The following is a 21,877-nucleotide window of genomic DNA, read 5'->3' on the forward strand; positions in this document are numbered from 1 at the left end:
GCTTCAAATTTCACAAAATGCTTACGTATATAGCATATATTGTTGTCTGAAAAAATCATAGAGTTCGGTGGTATATATATTATATACTTCATATAAACTGTCATTTTTGCCCCTTTTTTACAGCTAGAAGCTTCAAAATTCATCAAATTTCATCAAATAGTTACGTTTACGTCATATATTTTTGAAAGACGTGATTCGTAGTCATAGTTTTTACATGCAGACCACAAAAATGTGAAGCTTTGCATCCTCACACAGATTACCTACCTATTTTTTATTTTATATTTATCTTAAAAAATCGTTTAGATATGTTCAAATTTCACCAAATGCTTACGTGTATAGCATATATTGTTGTCTGAGAAAATCACAGATACCGGTGGTATATATAGTATATATCTCATACAACCGATTGTTCAGATAAGAACCTGTGCGCAATTTCTGCCCCTTTTTAACAGCTAGACGCTTCAAATTTCACCAAATGCTTACGTATATAGCATATATTGTTGTCTGAAAAAATCATAGAGATCGGTGGTATATATATTATATACCCCATATAAACTCTAATTTTTGCCCCCTTTTTACGGATAGAAGCTTCAAAATTAATCAAATTTCATCAAATAATTACGTTTACGTCATATATTGTTGAAATACGTGATCCGTAGTCATAGTTTTTACACGCAGACCACAAAAAACCTGAAAATTTGCATCCTCGCACAAAGTACCTACCTGTTTTTTATTTTATATTTATCTTAAAAATCGTTAAGGTATGTAGATCTGTTCACTATATATTTCTTATCTTATACATCCGATTATTCGGAGATTACGAGCGGGATAAGATTATTGTTCAGCCTCATTCATGAAAGGTATGAAGTCTTCGGCACAGCCGAAGACAGTCCCGTTTTTACTTGTTTTTTTTTTGTAATAAAACAGAGCTTAGAGAGAAAAAAAATCTGCAAAAAAATAAAAAGTTTTCGAAATCCTTCCTCGAAATGTACAAATTTATTTATACATATTATTACAAAAAAAATTTTTTAAATTCGTAATGATTGTTCGCTATCTTTGAATCTGCAGGGCCTCTATAGAAGTGATAATTTTAGGCGAAACCAGTGTAAATATTGAGCTAAAATTTCTTAGTGGATGTACGAGGCTTCATATTCCTGAAAGTTTTCTTTGCCCAATATTCTCGTACAGTTATTATAAAATCTTTATGTCAATAGTATCTATGTAGGTAAGTAAATGTTTTTATTTATGCACGTTGAACAAACACATAAGAAATTGTGTCGCCTTGTGAAATCTGATCAAACAGGAAAAACACATTATTAGCAATTTCACTATAACTCGACATAAGTTGCATCAAGTCAACAATTCGAAATTGTGTTGCACGAGTATGTGGCATTGAACACAAAATCACTTCAACTAACTAAATTCACACAATAAACACGAATTACAAATACAAATACGAGACAAAATAATATGAAGGAATTGAATAAAGGAAACAGGCCGGGGAAACTGTGTAGATTGATTTTGTGGAGAAACATTAGCTGCGAGCTTTGAAAGGGTGCGGTAGTCTCAATCAATGGAAACGGATGTCACATTAGTGAGAGAGCATGTGTGCATGTGTGTGTGCGTGCGTTGTTAAAAGAACGTTTTTGTGTATGAGTTTGCGTCAGCAGCATCACAAAAGCCAGCAGCATCACAGCGAATGTAGGTATGTGTGTGCGTCTAACCAAAAGGATACCAACACAGACGAAGTTTCGAAATTGGCATAGCTTTGAAAAGTAGGCGGTCGGTGAGAGAATTAACTAGCCAATCATTGTGCTCTAATTTTGTTGCAGGTAATAAAAGGAGAAATGGTTTTGTATTTGACTTTGCTACTTCAACTATTGCGCCATTTTCAAATTTACATACATACATACATACAATGTACGCGCATTCCCATTACACCCTTTGTAGTAGCAGGATTCTTATTTAATCCTGTTTTCTTTTGAAGTTATTCGAGTGTGTGTTAGTGTGTATGTAGTAATAACTCCTACGAACATTCAGTTTTCCGTTTTACATTTTGCTATCAAATCAATTTATTTTTCCTGAAAAAACATACTTCGCTATTATTAATGTAAGGTTGAATGGTTGTATGTATGTAGGCGTGCGCCGTCGCATGAGTTGATATTACAAATAAAAAAATTATAAAATAAAAATGTATGTATGTATTAGTTTAAAATTCCATGAAAGCTTAGAAACCCAAAGCATTGATAATCGCGTTATCGCAGTGTGTATATTTTTATAAAAAGGTGGATAAGTAAAATTTAATAACGTACAACTAAAGTGAGAAAGCCAACTAAAATTTGTATAGATACATATTTAGTTTTGAATAACAAATACATTTTGAAATTGTATATATATTTACGTCTTAAGTTAGGTATCGAAGCCTACTCCACGTTACTTTCAGCTTGTATATCACACACCTCGACCAATATAGGAAGCCAAGTCACAAATCAGAAATTATGAAGTTATACATGCTTCCCCAGCTCAATACATATGGATCTACATATAGACTACATTAAATATTGGTTACACTACTCACTGTAGGGTTAATTGTATTTAATAATTATATTGTTACTTATACTTTGTATTGTAATACTTTAAATATTTGTTTGAAAATAATATTATCGAATTTTAAATTTTCTATCTTGATAAACGAATTTTCAAAAATTTTCATTCGGTTATAAATTTTTAATTAAATAAAACACACATTTAGGCGTGCTGCCTTAAATATATTGTAACGAATTTAATGCAATTCCGCTTATTTGCAACCTTCTACTAACGTTCGTATCGCTAAACTGTTGAATAAATAACTCCAATGTTGAATAATGGAAAAATTGCCCTTATTAAAGTACTTCACAATAATAGTTATACTTCACAACCAATAGCTTGCTTAAATCAAACTGATTACTGCTTACTCAGCTTTAACTCCCTTTATACTCTGTGATGTCTCGTTCGCATACTTCTAGGCGTTTCTTCTTCTAGAATTTACTACTTGTTTACCAGCTATAAACTCACGCGCTATAAACTACAGATGCACGTTTATAGCTTCTGTTGTTGTTGTTGTTGTAGCGATAAGGTTGCGCCCCGAAGGCTTTGGGGATGTTATCGATGTGATGCTCTTATGCCGGATACAGATCCGGTACGCTCCGGTAACACAGCACCATTAAGGTGCTAGCCCGACCATCACGGGAATGATTTATGTGGCGAATTAAACCTTCAGGCCATCCCTCACTCCCCACCCCCAAGTTCCATGAGAAGCTTGGGGTCGCCAGAGCCTCGTCTGTTAGTGAAACAGGATTCGCGGCGGATAGGTGAGGTTAACAATAGGGCCTGGAGAAGCTATATAGTGCGCTGGCAACCTAAAGGGTTGTGCTATACAGCCCCTTCAATCTGGTACTTTAGTCGCCTCTTACGACAGGTATACCTACCGCGGGTATATTCTGACCCCCTAACCCGCTGGGTGGCATAGCTTCTCATATGCGCGTGTATATGTGAGTGATACTTGCACATATGATTGCCTACTTTTGTGAGCATCTAATGAGCATGTGTATATGTGAGAAATACTTTGCTGATGATTGCATACTTTTGTGAGCATATCTCCGCTGCTGGCATGTACATATGTGTAGACATAATGATTGATTTGTTTATGTACATACAAGTCACTGCTTAGTATCGGCTTAGAGATGATAGTATGCCTTAGTGTTGCTAATATTCGTCACAATATAAAATTGTTTCAACCACTACACTCACAATGGGGATTGTACGAGGCCACGAAATCAGTGGACAGGGGCACGCCGCAGGGAGGGGTGCTATCACCTCTGCTGTGGACGCTGGCCATCAACCAACTGCTCAGGCGATTCGATGAGGGACCCGTAAAACTTACGGCTTACGCAGATGAAGTTGCAATTGTCATACGTGGAAAGTGCTTTCCAACGATTAGTTCTTTTATGGATCGCGCGCTTCGAGATATTCATACTTGGGCATCTAATGTCGGCTTCAAAGTCAATGCGGAGAGGACGGATACGGTCGTGTTTACAAAGAGGTACAAGGTCCCAAATTGGACCAGGCCTAAGTTAGGAGGGGTGACCTTACAGGAAAACCTTGCACAAAATATCTAGGAATCACCCTAGACATTAAGCTGTCATGGAATTCCAACGTGGAGGAGAGGATGAAGAAGACCTCAACGGCACTCTATGCATGTAAAAGAATGCTGGGGTGTACGCGGGGCTTATCGCCCTCTCTTTCTCATTGAGTTTTTACAGCGATTGTAACCGCTATTCTATATTATGGAGTTCTTGTTTGGTGGAAAGCCACACAAAAAACAACATACCTCAACAAATTAGAGGGGATATGCAGACTATCGATGCTTAGCATTACGTATGGCATTCTGCACATTTCACCTGTAGACCTGGTAGCAAATAATATAGCATTAACAACTGCAACCAGGCTCGGTGCCTCGGGGCAGCTTGAGCGCAGACGATATGGCCATAGTAGTATAGCGTCATCAATCACAAGACGAACAGACTACCTGATTCCCTATCTGCGCTTTGAGGGAGATCCTAAGGCCACAATAGAGAGGGACGGTTGCATCAAGGGTGCGCAAATAGTGGACGAGGCGATACATGTGTACACAGATGGTTCCAAAGTAGTGGAAGGAGTAGGGTCTGCGGTATACTGTGCTGATCCGGAAATAAGCACATCCTACAGGCTGCCGGATTACTGTAGCGTTTTCCAAGCCGAAATGGTAGCCGTAACCAAAGCAGTAGAAACCCTGGAAGAAAACAGCCCAAGCTGCAATGGTGTTAACTTTTATATTGATAGTCAAGCAGCAATTAAGGCAATAATCTCGCAAAGCACAGCACCAAATGCGTATATTGGAGCCCAGGGCATATGGGAATAGATGGGAATGAAAAAGCGGACGAACTAGCTAAAAAGGGCGCATCCCTTGAAGCTTGCTCCGTAGACGTCCCAATTAGACTGGGCGAGATTAGGCGAAGGCGAGAGGTCGACCAAGCGGGAAAGGCGTGGGTTTAGGCGCGGGGCTGTAAAGTGTCGAAGATTATGTGTAGGTCTTACAACCTTAGACTAACAAAGTGCTTATATCATTAAAAAGAGAAGACTGTAGACTCATGACGGGTATTCTGACTGGATACTGCCTTCTGGCGTCACATGCCTTTAAATTAGACTTGGTCAGTGATAGCAGATGTAGGAAGTGCGGGTTGGAGGAGGAAACGATCGAGCACCTTTTGTGATCGTGCCCTGCGCTTGCCAGGCTAAGACTCCAGCTATTAGGAGTGATACAGCTGTCAGATCTAGAAGCAGCAAGTCGCTTAAGTCCTAGGAAGCTTCTAGTATTTGCCAAGAGGACGGAGTTATTTTATAACATAGGTCCTGGTTTTTGATAGGGTTTTTCAGTTTGGTCGTTAAAACAAACTTCTGGTAACACTACGGACTCAATCAGTCTATGTGAGGTCCTCATGGAACCGGCCAGTTCAACCTCACCTAACCTCACCCAGAAGTCTTGGCAAAAAAATTAATTTTATTGGCGCATATGGGGAAGTCAATACATTTTTTAACTATCCTGAAAATTGTGACTTTGAGTTGATTGCTGTTTTGATCTTGGTATGCCATATGCGGGTTCATGCGAATGGTGGCTTCAGGTTTTCCACCTACCTGTTGCTAGTTGATATGCCTGCCAATACATACAAGTACATACATACTTACAAATCATCCGTTCTCTAATCAAGTTTTATGACAATAAAAATAATAGTATTACCGTTTACAACTCAACTTAGTTGGGTTGTAATTAAAATAACTCAACTTTAAGACAACTCAACTCCTGTTTGGTATTACGAATTACAACTTATTTCAGTTGAAGTTGAATTGAGCTGTCAACTTCAGAAAGTGATGATTTGACAGATAAATGAACAGCTGATCAATTTGTGGAGGAAATTTAAGCATTTACAAAATAAAAGCGAAACGGACGTTATATGAATATCTATTTTACAATGGCGAAAATGTTGGTGATTGACATGTCGCGAATACGGAAAACATTCGCGTGATCATTCCAATCCCTTGGAATGCCAAGCACCAAGTAAGAAAACATTTAAGTGACAAATGATGAGTTTCTAATGAAGCTATTTTGCAGATTTGTAAGTTATTTTCGGTTAAGTAAGGAAGAATATTTCTCGAGGGACGGCTGTACCTCTATTTTAAAACTACACTCCTTGCTGACGGCAGCTATCAAAAATTCAGTGGAAATGATTTTAGTGTTGGACTGGACAAGATCTTCAGTTAATAAGCATATTTGTGCGAAGTGGATTAAAACCCATATGACCCCAGAGCAAAGCGCTACAAAAACCACATTTTACTCTAAAACAGGATTCCCAGGAGTAGTGGGTAGTATCGATGGGACTAAAATGGCCCCGAGAGGGTCCGAAATATGAGACCCGATCCATAGTCTTTTTGCACAGAACACCTTTCTGCGCTGGCGGCCTCCGGCTGTGATTTGTAAAAATAACCCTGGTTGGGTCCAACACCTTTCTGCATTGGTGTGTACAAAAAATCTGCTAAAATACAACAACCACATGAAAATTCGAAACGAAATATGACAGAAATGAAATTTTTAATTTTTGCTTTCGGAATCTAAAAACGAAGGTCGAAACATGTCTTTTAATACCAACTTTGAAAAAAATTTTGTTAAAAATTAGGTGGTGAACCGTCTTGTAAAACGTTACCCTTTTTCCAAACAACTGCAAAATTGTATGAGACAACTGCTAGTAATCAGTTGTAAGATTTTGACGTCTTTGACAACTACACCAACACAAGGTTGTAAACGGTAATGCCACAAAAGTTATTAGACTAGACAACTCAACCCACATTTTTTTTGACAGGTTGAGTTGTAATCTGTAATACCAAATTGCGAAATTTCAACCCAACCAGAGTTGAGTTGTAAACGGTAATAGGGGCATATATCTCTTTACATTATTCGGGTATGAAAAATCTTAAGCTCTATGCTGTTTTTTTTTTTCTAAATTTTCCAATAATTGTTTAAATTACGCATACCATACGGCCGTGCAGTGTGCATCCAGATATAAATTATAAAGAAAACTAGTAAACATGTTGTCACGGATATTAGCATCACTAAGCTATACCATCACTAAGGCGATGCTAAGGTCATGCTAAGCGGTGTTTACGTCAATAATCAAATCATGTATACACATATATGTTAACATGGCATATGTTAACAATTGCTACAACAATAAATGATTGATAAGCAATAATAAATACAGGTAAATCGGATATGCAACTCTTGTTGCACAATATTTCACATAAAAGCTCAAGAAGCAATGTCAGCAAAATTAGCTTGAATTTATTTAGAGCGGAAGTTCAATACTTTCCCACAAAATTGCCAGACGCGACGTCAGCAAATTAAAGCTCCAATTCATTTAAACAGGAAGCCCAACATGCGCAACTAAAGTTGGCTAATTCGCGGAATAGCAAAACGCAGCAGCAACGCCAGCGGAGTCGGCCAATTAATTAAGCTTAGTTATAAGTTAATAATTTTTGTAAAGTTACTTCTACTTTTGACGTGACTCAATAAAGGTCGCAAAGACCCTAAAAATATATTTTTTTGGAATTCTTAATAAAAGAATCCTTAACTGGCGCCCAACGTGGGGCCTACGGTTGTTCGCGGGTTGCAAAAGTAGTGATTAAATTCTTTAGATTCCGTTCCGAAAAACACTGAAAAAAAAAACCGTGTAAAATCGCGCGATTAAGAAAGCGTGCAATATTCGAGTGGAATACGTTAAGAAAAGGAAAAACGAAAGAAGCAACGAAAGCAGCAACCGAGGCCAGAGGATAGAAGCAGCGTATATCGGCCCCCCAGTAGACCGACCAAGGAAAAAAAGGAGACGCCCAGTCGTCAGCCGGTACGCGAAGGACCTTCCCCAAAAAAATGGAGAAGCTAGCAATGTAAGTTAAGTTTAGAAATAAGTAAGTGAAAGAAATTTGTGAAATAAAAATTTTTAAGTAAATGAATAGTAGATTACTAAGGAAATCGTTTGAAAAGTGAAGTTGAAAAAAAATCTTATTTTGAAGTTAAAAGTAAAATGAAAAATTAATTTGAGACATTTTATTGGATAAACGAAAAATTGCAAAGCAAAATCTGCGAAAAAAGTATTCGCCTTAGAATTAAAATTTTAGGAATAGTAACAAGCCTCTATTGGGAGCTAGATTGATAAAAAGTAAAATAAAAAGAGTGTAGAATTAACCCTTTGTGAATAATTAGTGACAACACCGAGAAAATTTTATGATAAAAGTGAATCAATTACCAAAATTTAAATAACTAAATTTATCACTTCTTGTGGAAAACTTAAAGAAAGGTTTTATACTTTAGATTTTCAATTGGTTCGGTTCATTGAATTTCACTATTAATAAAAGAAATTAATTATATCAAATAAATTTAACAGTTGAAATGAATCCAAACAACCTCGTTCGTCCACCATTCTTGAACGCACCCCAAGCTCCAGCTGCACCTTCTGGTCAGCAAGCTCCTCGTAACCCCAATGCGTTTTCAATGGAAGAACTTACAAATATTGTCTCAGGACTTGTCACCAACATCCTGAAAACCGAGGGGCGGAACCTAGTTCAAGCCGCCCTAAATCCTAACGCGAATTTTTCGAAGTTTACGGACATTACAATCGATACAAATTTAACCGGTAATGTTTCCGAACTTGACAAAATTCCGGATGTCGTAAGATGTCTTCGGGAATTCTCTGGAAACCCAGGAGAATTCACATCTTGGAGGAAAAGTGTGGACAGAATCCTCCAAATATACGAGCCTCAAAGAGGAACTCTCAAATACTATGGGATACTTAATGTCATACGAAATAAAATTGTTGGAAACGCCGATGTCGCCCTGGAGTCGTACAACACTCCATTAGACTGGCAGGCCATATCAAAATGCCTGACCCTCCATTACGCGGACAAGCGCGACCTTGGTACCCTCGAGTACCAAATGACTTCACTCGTACAGGGTAACCTTACGATCCAAGAGTTTTACCAACGGGTATACTCTCATTTGTCCTTAATATTAAATAAACTAGGCTGCATGGAAGTCGGCACAGAAGCCATGCACCTACTACCCGCACTTATAGGGATAAAGCCCTAGACACTTTTGTCCGTGGCCTCAAAGGAGATCTCCCCAGACTCCTAGGAATGAGAGAACCGGCGGACCTCCCTCAGGCACTCCACCTGTGCCTTAAACTAGAAAATCAGAATTTCAGGTCACATTATGCTCTAAGCAATAATGGCCAAGGTAGAAAGCCGCAGGAATTTCGACCACCTTTGCCTCCTAGAAGGCTAAATAATGAATTCTACCCAGAATTGGCATACATACCCCAACCCAGGTTGTACGCAACCAACCCATACCAACCACCACAGGTAAGTGGTCAAGGCCAACGTCCACAACCAGCTAATCATTATGGTCAGCAACCAAACTATCCACCACCGAGGCCCTTTCAGAAGCCTCAGCCCCGTCCAGAACCCATGGATATAGACCAGTCACTGAGAACGCGCAACATAAATTATATGAATAGGCCGCGTCCTAATGACCCAACTAACAAAAGACCCCCTACCGGAAACCCTCCAGCACCAGTTCCCCCAAACAAAATCCAAAGGAACTTCCATATAGATGCCGACCAACCTGAGGAATATTCCCCTACCATGACAAATGACGATCAGACAAATGCAGATTATTACAACGACGAAACTTATACCACTCCTGACGACTGCGAGGAACAACACAAGGACAATTACCTAAACACAACAGACCTACATTTTTTAGGATGAACCACTCTTCGCTGCCTTACTTCCAGTGCAAACTGAAGAGTGGAGAAACTGTAAAATTTTTAATAGATACAGGATCTACAAAAAACTATATACAGCCCTCCATTGTTCCCAATCCAATCAGAAACGACAAATTTTTTTTTGCAAAATCAATAGCAGGAGACATCGAAATCAAAGAACACACCTATCTCAATCTTTTTAACGCCGATAACAAATTGAAGTTTTACCTTCTCCCCACATTAAAATCCTTCCATGGTATACTTGGAAACGACAGCCTCAAGGAACTCGAAGCTGTGATCCACGTCAAGGATGACTTTATGGAAATAAAAGGAAATACAAGAATTAGGATAAAACAGTTAGCTTCGGGATCAATTAACAAAATTGACCTTAAGGAAGACAACATGTCACCAAGTCAGAAAAGTAAAATCAATAATCTAGTAGAAAAATTTTCTAGTCTCTTCGCGGAACCCAACGATAAACTTACATACACCACTAAAGTCGTAGGCGAAATCAGAACCAATAAAGATACTCCTGTTTATACACGATACTATCCCTACCCCATGTCGCTTAAAAGCGAAGTTGAATCCCAAATAAACAAAATGCTAGACGACGGCATTATTCGACCATCAAGGTCACCTTACAACTCACCCGTTTGTGTGGTAGCGAAAAAGCCTGACTCCCAAGCCAACAAGCAGTATCGAGTCGTTATCGACTATCGCAAGCTTAACGCGATTACTGTAGCAGACCGCTACCCAATACCTCAGATAAATGAAGTATTGTCTCAGCTCGGGAAAAATAAATTTTTTTCCGTGTTAGACCTAAAAAGCGGATTTCATCAAATCCCGCTCAAGGAATCCGATATTGAGAAAACGGCTTTCTCAATCAATAATGGCAAGTACGAGTTCACGAGATTGCCATTCGGACTCAAAAATGCCCCGTCAATATTCCAGCGAACCCTAGATGACATTCTTCGTCATCACATCGGCAAACTATGCTACGTCTATATCGATGACATAGTCGACTTCAGCAACTCTGAAGAAGAGCACGCTCTCCACTTACAGCAAATTTTTAAAACTCTAGAAGACTCTAACATGAAGATCCAACTCGATAAATGCCATTTTTTCAAGGACTCTGTAGAGTTCCTAGGATTCATTATTTCCTCAAGAGGAATTACAAAAAACCCCGCAAAGGTTGAAGCAATATCAAAAATACCTTACCCAAAAACCATTAAGCAACTTCGCTCATTCTTAGGCCTTTCCGGCTACTACCGCCGCTTCATTAAAGATTACGCCACGTTGGCTAAACCCCTAACGATACTCTTAAGAGGGGAAGAAGGGCGTATATCTAAAAGCAAATCAGCTAAAATAAATATCGAATTAAATGAAGAAGGAAAAGATGCTTTCGATAAAATAAAAAAATTCCTTATGTCTGACGATGTTATACTCGCATACCCCGACTTCAGCAAAGATTTCCATTTAACAACCGATGCCTCTAATTATGCGATTGGTGCAGTCCTTTCTCAGGATAAAAAACCTATCGCATTCATTTCAAGAACACTCAACAAAACAGAAGAAGCCTATGCTACAAACGAGAAAGAGTTTTTAGCTATAATATGGGCCCTAAACAATTTCAGGAACTATCTTTACGGCTCAGCAAAAGTAAAAATATTTACAGATCATCAACCCCTCACTCAGGCTCTTAGCAACAAAAACAACAACTCTTAAATGAAACGCTGGAAATCCATTTTAGAGGAATATAATCACGAACTCCACTTCAAACCTGGCACAACTAACGTTGTAGCTGACGCCCTTTCAAGAATGCCACCTGAACCAATTAATTCTTTATACTCAACTCAACATAGTAACGAGAGTTCATCGGATAATTTAATTCCTCACGTCGAAATCCCAATAAATGTTTTCAAAAATCAGCTATTTCTGAAAGTAGCTGAAACTTCAACGTACCAATTTAAAATAATATTTCCCACTTACCACAGGCACATTTTAGAGGAACCCGACTATAGCCCAGAAATTTTGATAGACCGCCTTAAAAGATACCTCAACCCCTCCGTGGTTAACTGTATTAAAACAGAAGAACGAATTATTGGAAAAATTCAGGAAATATACCCAATCCACTTTAGCAACTATAAGATCAGGTTTACACAACTGCAAGTCCTGGACGTGACAGACGATCAAGAACAGGAAGAAATCATAATCAAAACCCACAAAAGAGCTCACAGAAATTGTCGAGAAAATAAAATTCAAATTCTCGAAAATTTCTACTTCCCATCTATGACTACAAAAATTAAAAGAATAATTCAACAATGTTCAACCTGTAAAGAAAATAAATATGATAGACACCCCAGTAAACCAAAATTAGGAGAAACTCCCATACCTCAATTCCCAGGACAAATTTGGCACATCGACATTTACATGGCCGACCGAAACATAGTCCTGACAGCAATAGACAAATTTTCAAAATATGCTCAAACCAAAATACTTAAATCCAGAGCAATAGAACACGTTAAAGAACCTCTCCGTGAAATACTTTTTCAATTTGGCGTACCCGAATATGTCATAATAGATAACGAAACATCCCTGAACTCAGCTTCCATAAGATTTTTAATGGAGGACACTTTAAACATACAAGTTTTCAAAACACCGCCTTATACCAGTTCCGTTAACGGTCAAGTGGAACGATTCCACTCGACCCTCACAGAAATAATGCGTTGCTTAAAAGCAGAACGCACCTTCTCTTCATTCGCCGAACTTCTCGACAACTCTGTCTACGAATATAATTATACAATTCACTCAACAACAAAAAAGAAACCAATAGAGGTGTTTTTCGGGAGAACAGTCTCTACTGACCCAAGCCAATTCGAAAAAGCGAGGGAAGAAAACATCTCCGAGTTAAGAAATAAACAGCTTAAAGATCTTTCTTATCATAATAAAACCCGGCATCCCATAAAGATTTTTCACCCAGGAGAAACCGTATATGTGAAAATCAATAAACGGTTAGGTACGAAAATTTCCCCCAAGTTTAGAAAAGAAGTAGTAAAGGAAGACAGAAACTCAACCATTTTAACAGAAACAGGAAAAGTAGTCCATAAAAGCAATATTAGAAATTAAAAATTTACCCTTTCATTTTCAGACTCCTGTTAATTTACTGTGCCACTGCGACAGTAGACATTTACGACTATACGAACTCGCAACTAGTGACGATTAATGACGGACTAGTAAAAATACAGAACGGTGCCTTTAGGCTTATACATATAATTGACCTCAACAAGTACGAACAATTTTTGACAGACATGTACAAATTTATTTCATCGGACATACCTAAGGATAACATCCTGTATCCCACCTTAATACACGAGCTAACCCAATCCCTCCAGATATTAGACACGATCAAACCAATTGAAAAGAAACAAAAGAGATCTATAAACATTTTAGGGACGGCATGGAAATGCATCGCCGGAAGCCCAGATCATGAAGACCTTGAAGTAATAACAAATAATCTTAACGAAATTAACAATAATAATAATAAACAAGTAATTATAAATGAACTTTTCAATGAAAAAATTAATAATATTACAAATATAGTAAATAATCTCTTTAATAACATAAGGAAAGATATTTATGTAGAAAACGAAAAAATAACCAACTTGCAAAATAGAATAAGATTAATTAAGGAAGAATTGACGAATATTAAATACGCCATACAGTGGGCGAAAAAAGACATATTGAATACACTATTGTTAAATAAAATTGAAATTGAAATTGCTATGGAAAAACTCGAAGATGAGAAAATACCGTTTAAAAATGCCGAAGAGGCACTAGAGATTGCCAATATAAATGTTATTAGTCAAAATATGACAATTTTTTACTTGGTAAAAATACCACTAGTTATTAAAGAAAATTTTCAAAAAATTATTTTAAGACCTGTTGTAAAAGCAGACAACACTATAATTGATATAGAATTCGAAAAAATATTAAGAGGAAAAAAAAGAAATTTACGGAATAAAAAAACTTTGCGATAGCTATAAGAAAATAGAAATTTGTAGACAGAATCATTTAGTTGACATAAGTAATAAAACTTGTATGCCTAGGATAATAAGTAGTCTTAATTCAACTTGCACTAAAAGCAACGGCCACCACATTCCCCAAATCGAAGAAATAAAATCCGGTATATTACTCCTTAATGGCTTTAAAGGACAGATATTCACAGACGGCGAGCTTAAGAATATATCAGGAACACAACTTATCAACTTTCATAATTCAACGCTGAAAATTAATAGTCAAACGTACATTAGCTATGACATAGTACCATTTCCCGCTATCCCAGCAGTCTTGCAACCTGCACCAATCGAAAAGAATCGAATTGAGTTACTCTCCCTCAAGGCTCTAAAAGAGTTACACATAGAGAATATACACAGAATAAATCTTCTTAAAGTAGCAACTATATCCAACAGCTCACTTTCACTTGGAGCAGTTGTGACTACTTTAATCATCATAATAATTTTTTGCAAATTCTGGAAGAAGTCCAAAAACAGGATAATAATTTCATCAAATCTTGACATTAACCAGATACCTGCACCAAGCATCACTCTAGGTGAGATCAAAGATATTTCAAATGAGCAGCCCACATACATAAATTTTAATAACTTACCTTATTTTTGACAACGCTCGGGACGAACGTTTTTAAGAGGGGAAGTGTTAACATGGCATATGTTAACAATTGCTACAACAATAAATGATTGATAAGCAATAATAAATACAGGTAAAGCGGATATGCAACTCTTGTTGCACAATATTTCACATAAAAGCTCAAGAAGCCATGTCAGCAAAATTAGCTTGAATTTATTTAGAGCGGAAGTTCAATACTTTCCCACAAAATTGCCAGACGCGACGTCAGCAAATTAAAGCTCCAATTCATTTAAACAGGAAGCCCAACATGCGCAACTAAAGTTGGCTAATTCGCGGAATAGCAAAACGCAGCAGCAACGCCAGCGGAGTCGGCCAATTAATTAAGCTTAGTTATAAGTTAATAATTTTTGTAAAGTTAGTTCTACTTTTGACGTGACTCAATAAAGGTCGTAAAGACCCTAAAAATATATTTTTTTGGAATTCTTAATAAAAGAATCCTTAACTTATATATGGCAGCCGAGAGATGTCACACACAGATGCAATTACTTATACGCCTATGTGTGTGCGAGAGACTGTAAACTACAAACTCACATACATCTGAGAGACGCTGAAGAGTAGAAAATTGTAAACAAGTAGAAACTATATGAGAACTATAAACACTAGAAATAGTTGGTAAGTTCTGGAAATAGAAGAGCCTAGATGTATGCAGCGTAAACTATAAAAGCGGCACAAGCGAGTAAAAAGTAATTCAGTTCAGTTTGAGTTGATCAATCAATCAGTTATTGATTAAGCACGCGATCTGGCGGCCAATAGTAGAGTTTCATTTGGGTTATCAATCAGTTTGGTTATTACGCCAGCGAGGAGCAAAGTATAAGTGTTATTGTGAAGTAATTTAATAAAGGCCATTTTTCCATTATTCAATATTGGAGTTATTTATTCAACAGTTTAGTGATACGAACTCAGCAGAGGATTGCAAATAAGAGGATTTGCAAGCAAATTCGTTACAATTGGTGTCAGAAGAGGAATTGTTGAATAAATTCCGAAGACTTCGAATAAACTTGGACATGCCAAAGTTGAGTGAATTGACGATCCAGCAACTGAAGGAGTAGTTGGAAGTCCGTGGAGCTACAAAAACGATTAAGTGTAGCTATGGTATTTGAAGGAATCTACAATGCTGAGGAGTATGACCTTCATTATGATAGCGACAAAACAACAACAAAAATGGAAGAAAAAAACGAAACACCGCAGACAGTGACGAACACAGTATCTGTACAAACATCGACAATGGCATCTCAGCTGGAGTCACAGGAGGCACGCATTTCCGAAATGGCGTCGCAAATGTCATCTCAATTGGAAGAACAGAAGACATATATGTCATCTCAATTGGAAGCGCAAGAGGCAAGTATATCTGGAATGTCGACAAACATTTCGGAACAGGTATCATCGTAGCTCTTTGCGAAACTGGACGAGCAGGATGCAAAAATTTTACAACTCGAGGACAAAATTGATGCCGAGATAGAAGCGTTGAAAGGTCTTATGCAACAGTTACAACTAAATTGCTCAGCTGGTCCAGCGAGCAATCCGAAGATAAAAACTCCATCTTTTGACGGCTCTGTTCCTTTCGAGGTATTCAAGCTTCAATTTGAGAAGACCGCAGCAGTGAACAACTGGAGTGGAGAAGATAAAGTTGCTGCACTATTCGTGGCATTGAAAGGATCTGCTGCTGAAATCCTACAAACTATTCCCGAGGGAGAGCGGAACAACTACGAAACATTGATGAGTGCTCTAGAGAGGCGATACGGAAGCGAACACAGGAAGCAGATACACCAAATAGAGTTGCAAAACCGCTACCAAAAAGCTAATGAGACTTTGCAGGAGTTTGCGTCAGATGTCGAAAGGCTTGCACATTTGGCGAATGCCGACGCACCCGTAGAATACACCGAAAGAGTAAAAATTAAGAGCTTTATAAATGGCATACGGGACGTCGAAACGAAGCGAGCCACATACGCAAACCCAAAGCCAACATTTGCAGAGACGGTATCACATGCATTGACTCAGGAAACCGCCTCACTATTGAGTAAACCAGCATACAAAGCTCATCGTGTGGAAGTGGAAAGACCAGATTGGGTAGACACAATTTAGGAAGCACTGAAAGGATTACAACAAAATAATGCCGGAGTTATGAAATGTTTCAAGTGCGGTAACCCAAGTCACATTGCACGTCATTGCAGAACCGGTCATGGTAGTTCCAACTTTGCTGGTCGTAAACGCAAAGCTGGAGGAGATAAACAAGAGCGAGTCAAATGTAAAAATCGGGGACTTGCCCCAGCTATAGAATGTCGTGTGATACCTATCTCGCAAACTGGAAGAAAATCGAGCAGTCTTACCGTCAAAGGAAATGTGGATGGCAAGGAGAGTGTGCTGACTGTAGATACGGGCGCATCTCATTCATTGATCCGATCTGATTTGGTGAACAGGAAAGTAAAGCCATTACCTGGAGCAAGATTGCGTACGATTACTGGCGAGTATAACCAAGTCCAGGGAGAAGTGGTATGTGAGGTCTTAATTGGGGAGGTCATAGTTCTACACAAATTCGTGGTGGCAGGAATCGTTGATGAAGTCATATTGGGAGTGGATTTCCTAGTTGACTATGACATCAGGATCGACATGCAGAAAAGGATTATGCATTATAAGAACCAGGATGTGCCAATTAACTTCAGTTTGGAAAAAGGTTTCAGCAGTAATCGAGTACTGGTGGAGAAAAGTCGACAAAGGCCACGAAAGTCAAAGGTAAAGGTTGATGAAACGAATGGGCCAAACAAAGCGAAATCAAAAGTACCTGCGAGAAAAACACCGGCGTTGACAAACCCTAATGGACGCACTAAAACGACTGCAAGAATTTTGCAGGAAGCATGCAAGGGTGGTTTCAAGCCATCGCGCACTTCTGTTGGGAAACGGCGGAACGATACTGTCAAGCCAATCCGTCAAGCGCAAGCTCCGCGAAGTAGTTCATTTGTCAAACAACAGAGTGCGAGGAAACAACTAAGGATAATGAGTAGTAAGATCAAACGCAGGTACAATGAGAACAATAATTCGGAAGGGTTCTTGGAGGGAGATTTGGTACTGTTAAACAACCCTCACCGGCGGAAAGGTGTTCCAGCCGAATTTCGGTGCATTTGGGAAGGCCCGTACAAAGTTGTAAAAAGGATCAGTGATGCCATCTACCGCATACAAACAATTGGGAAACCACGTAATAGAAGGGTGGATCATTTGGAGAGATTAGCAGCGTTTAGATCGAGAGATTTGTCTGATCGGGGCGATCAGACTTAGGTGGAGGGCAGTGTCACGGATATTAGCATCACTAAGCTATACCATCACTAAGGCGATGCTAAGGCCATGCTAAGCGGTGTTTACGTCAATAATCAAATCATGTATACACATATATATGGCAGCCGAGAGATGTCACACACAGATGCAAATACTTATACGCCTATGTGTGTGCGAGAGACTGTAAACTACAAATTCACATACATCTGCGTCTCTCAGAAAAGTAGAAAATTGTAACCAAGTAGAAACTATATGAGAACTATAAACACTAGAAATAGTTGGTAAGTTCTGGAAATAGAAGAGGCTAGATGTATGCAGCGTAAACTATAAAAGCGGCACAAGCGAGTAAAAAGTAATTTAGTTCAGTTTGAGTTGATCAATCAATCAGTTATTGATTAAGCACGCGATCTGGCGGCCAATAGTAGAGTTTCATTTGAGTTATCAATCAGTTTGGTTATTAAGCCAGCGAGTAGCAAAGTGTAAGTGTTATTGTGAAGTAATTTAATAAAGGCCATTTTTCCATTATTCAATATTGGAGTTATTTATTCAACAGTTTAGTGATACGAACTCAGCAGAGGATTGCAAATAAGAGGATTTGCAAGCAAATTCGTTACAATATCTACATTTAGTTGCAATTTGACATTCATTCTTCTAAATATGAGATATGCCTTTTTAAGTGACTTAATCCTTTCACTGAAATGAGGGCCATGCATCCCAATAAAAATTCCATAGAGAAATTGGTGTTAGAGGCGTTAGTAACTTATTACAATTGAAAAGATGGTTGGTGTCATGTGGGGACACATCACAGGCAGGACATCGTTACATATGTAGGCGGTGATTCTGGACAAATAAGAGTTTAACATTTTATAGCAGCGCCGGCCAAAAGTTGCACATTGGGCAATTTGAGTTCGTATTTTCACACAGACACTAACGATGTGCGATCACTATCATTTGCTTTCGCTGGTCACTCACTAAAATCAACAGTGAATGCAAAAGGAAAAGTCCATGCTACTTTTTGGGCACATAATAAAAACAATATGCTGCAATGTTAAAGTGACTTTTAATACGTTTTAGTTAGAATTATTAAGTTCCTTTGGACATATATATTAATATTGACAATTTAAATATTAATAATTATTAATAAATATTGAAAATTTAATATAAGTAACTTTTTATACGTTCTACTTAATTTTATTAATTTTTGTACATTTTTTTTTTTTATTGAATAACTTTATTTTTTGAAAATATATATTTCTATCTTTACATTTACTTTGTTTTATAGTTCTTTCTTGATTAAAAAGTGATTTTTTAAGTAAATTTTGCATTGAAGAAACACCATACCTTCTTCTATAAAAAAGTTGTATCTGGCTAGCTCGACCTCCGCGTTCTTATTTATATGAATATAAGTAAGTATTGTTAGGATTAGCTTGAAATCAAATAACCAGAGTCCTTTTTAATTTCGAACTTCACAGTCCACATTTTCTTTTAGCACACTGCGGGGAGTTGTCACTCAATTTTTACACACACTTATGCAATTGTTTTAGTATTTGTGTGGCCGGCTCTGTTTTATAGTATCTAGAACGAAGTTGGGCCAGTGTGACTCGTGTCCGTCTTCTGCAAGAGTAGGATAGTGTATGACCTAGCAAAGATGTTGACTGATTCTGTGTGGATTTTGCTAGGGTCACCTTAGGCTTATCTAAATCAAACGGCTCCATGGGCAGGTGCCGGATCTAATAATAGTGCTTACGGATATATTTCCTTATCGCTCTTGGAGGCGGGGATAGATCAAGGAGTTGTTTGCTGAGATGTTCAGGTTTATGAAAATTTAGCAAAAAGTGTCGATTCAGAATTTCGTTGTACTCTTTAATGTTGCACTCTTCTGCCTCACTATGTAGGTGATGTTCAGGGACCATACGAAGACATCATTCAGACAGCATTTTGGCAGGCCTGCAGCGTTTTCCAGTGTAGTTTTTTAAGACCAGGCGACTAGACTGGTGACGCGTAGCGCACAAGCAGCCGGTCCATTGGTTTGTACGCGATTAGCGAGGTCTCTGTATTCTTCCCCCAAGTGCTGCCTGCAAGCGACTCTAGATTTTATTTGCAGCTTTGTACTTTGGATAAAATTACGACTACTGACAGTAGGTAGCGAAGCATCACCTCCAATATTTGCTTAGGTCAATGAGCCTATGCATTTTTACTGTTTATTTATTTATTTATTTTTTGGTTTTTTTTTCAATTTAAATTTTTTTTTTTTTTTGACAACTCGTATTGTGTAATATAACCGTGTTATTGAAAACTGAATCCATTTAAGGCAGAAAATAGACTTTTTTGACTTAATTTGGAATTATATATCCCATCGACAAGGTTCAGGCCACACAAATGGGACATATAATCCAATTCGTGTACATAAATGGGACAACAGTCATTATATTTGAATAAATGATACAGTCCACCGTTGTGTAGTTGTAGTGTGATCCGCATTCCACATAGAAGATTCTGGGTTCAGTTCCCGGGAAAAGCAATATCAAAAATTTAGAAACAATTTTTTTCAATAAGAAAACAGTTTTTCTAAGCCCCTCGGCAATGATTTGGCAAAGGCTCGAAGGGTACATATTTCTGCCATGAAACGTTTCTCAGTGAAAACTCATCTGCCTTGCAGATGGCATTCGGATTCGGTGTAAAACATGTAGGTCCAATTTGTAGGAAAAATTAAAGGAGCACAACGCAAATTTGGGGAAAACCTCGTCCTAAAATCTTTTCGGAGGTTATCGCGCCTTGTATTTATTTAAATAATACCTATTGGCTAATGAGACTCAATCAACGGCTTGTAAGACAACCAGGGCACTGCTACAATAACAACAACCAGTGGGACATATTATCCCCGAGAAAAATCTAATTTCCAAGTGTTTTTAATATGTGTCAGACCGCTACTTGTAGTACGATAGTGAAAGAATTAAACTATGAAAATGTTTCACTCGTTTCTTCCATTACACTTTGATTGGGCCTATAGCATGATTTAATTATACCTACAAGGTTCCTCATGTAGCACTATATCACCCTGTACTTTTCACCTTCCAAACTCCCATATTGCTCCTAAAAACTTAAGATGTTACTACTCTTTTTAAACTCCTTGTACAACAATTTTAAAAACGTATTTAAAGTTTTACTTTAAGGAAAAAAGTTCAAGTTGGGCACATTTATATATTTTTGATAGTCTGCGGTAAGTCACAAACTAAACTTAAATTTTTTATTTAATAATTTGGGAAAATTTTTAAACAACGTGACATCAGGACGGACAAGGAGACAGCTGTTTCGATTATACCTTGTAAATTTAAAATTTTTCCCAAATTATTAAATAAATTATAAATTAAAAATTGTTTCAAATAAATGTTTTCATACATTTAAAAGCAATAAGGGTAATCCCCGCTTAAAAACTCACATTCACTTAAATTTTTTAATAGTTTTAATTGGAGAATTTTTTTTTCCAGGTGGGATTTACAACATACGAGCATATCCATATATAGATTTTACAGGACTTTGTAGGAAATATTGGCTCTTCCTGCGAGGAGTTCATCAGAAAAGTGAGTAGAATCGAAAATCATGTGCATTGTGTACAATACCAAACATTGTAAATTTTACCAAGTAGCGCAACTAACAGCTGATCGGTGAAAATTCGCACATTCACACGCACAGTTCACGACTCAGTTTCAAAACAAAACTTTAGATTATTTAATTCAAATTTTAAAGTGGTATAATCCTTACAAATTTATGTATACAGAATATATATGGCGTTTTTGTTGGTATTAAAACAATAGTTTTATTTATATTAAAGCTTTTACCATTTTTTTTTTAACTTTGAAAAATCTCCGAACACCATTCCTTCATTATATGACATTCGACTGCCTAGTCCACTGCCTTCCACTCTATTCGCAACATAACCTCTACTTAAGCTGCCAAACTATATAGTAAACAATGATACCAAATGTGTCAACTAAGCGATAAACGTCAAAATTACAAAA

This window comes from Eurosta solidaginis, chromosome 3 (assembly GCF_040869045.1).
Source record: "Eurosta solidaginis isolate ZX-2024a chromosome 3, ASM4086904v1, whole genome shotgun sequence".
Taxonomy (NCBI): Eukaryota; Metazoa; Arthropoda; class Insecta; order Diptera; family Tephritidae; genus Eurosta; species Eurosta solidaginis.